This window comes from Odontomachus brunneus, unplaced genomic scaffold (assembly GCF_010583005.1).
Source record: "Odontomachus brunneus isolate Ranch 3 - 2012 unplaced genomic scaffold, Obru_v1 Obru_scaffold_151, whole genome shotgun sequence".
Taxonomy (NCBI): domain Eukaryota; kingdom Metazoa; phylum Arthropoda; class Insecta; order Hymenoptera; family Formicidae; genus Odontomachus; species Odontomachus brunneus.
Window position 1 is genome coordinate 449,791 of NW_022639601.1, and position 541 is coordinate 450,331.

Sequence of the window (541 nt, forward strand, 5' to 3'; positions counted from 1 at the left end):
TATCTGAGTGTGACAAAATACACACGGGTGATGTTTTCGAACGCACCTCAGAGTGCACCCGGGTAGGAAATTTGAACGCACCCCTATGCTGCCTGTAAGAGGAGTTTGTCCCAGAATGGAAGAACAGACTCAGCCTAAGGGTGAGTTCCCATTTAGCATGTCACGCGTCGCGTTGTCCTTCGCGGACCGGTCAAATCGTCTCATTTTATTGCCTAATTTTACGATGAATAAAATGGGACGATTTGATTGGTCCGCGAAGGAGATGCAACGCGTGACGCGCTAAGTCGGAACGCACCCTAACCGTCTTCCTGCGTTCGCTTTGAGCGCTTATGCGCTGTAAGCGTCATTCTATCTTTTTTCCGTATGTAATGAGCGATAAAGATAGAATGACGCTTATAGTACCAGCTTAATTTACCGTTATTATACCAGCTTAATATACCGTTATTTATATACATCGTCGAGTTAGCCATTGGCTTGGTTTACATCGTGAACTTGATATGCGTACTAAATAGTAACTTTCTATTAGATAATCTTAATATCG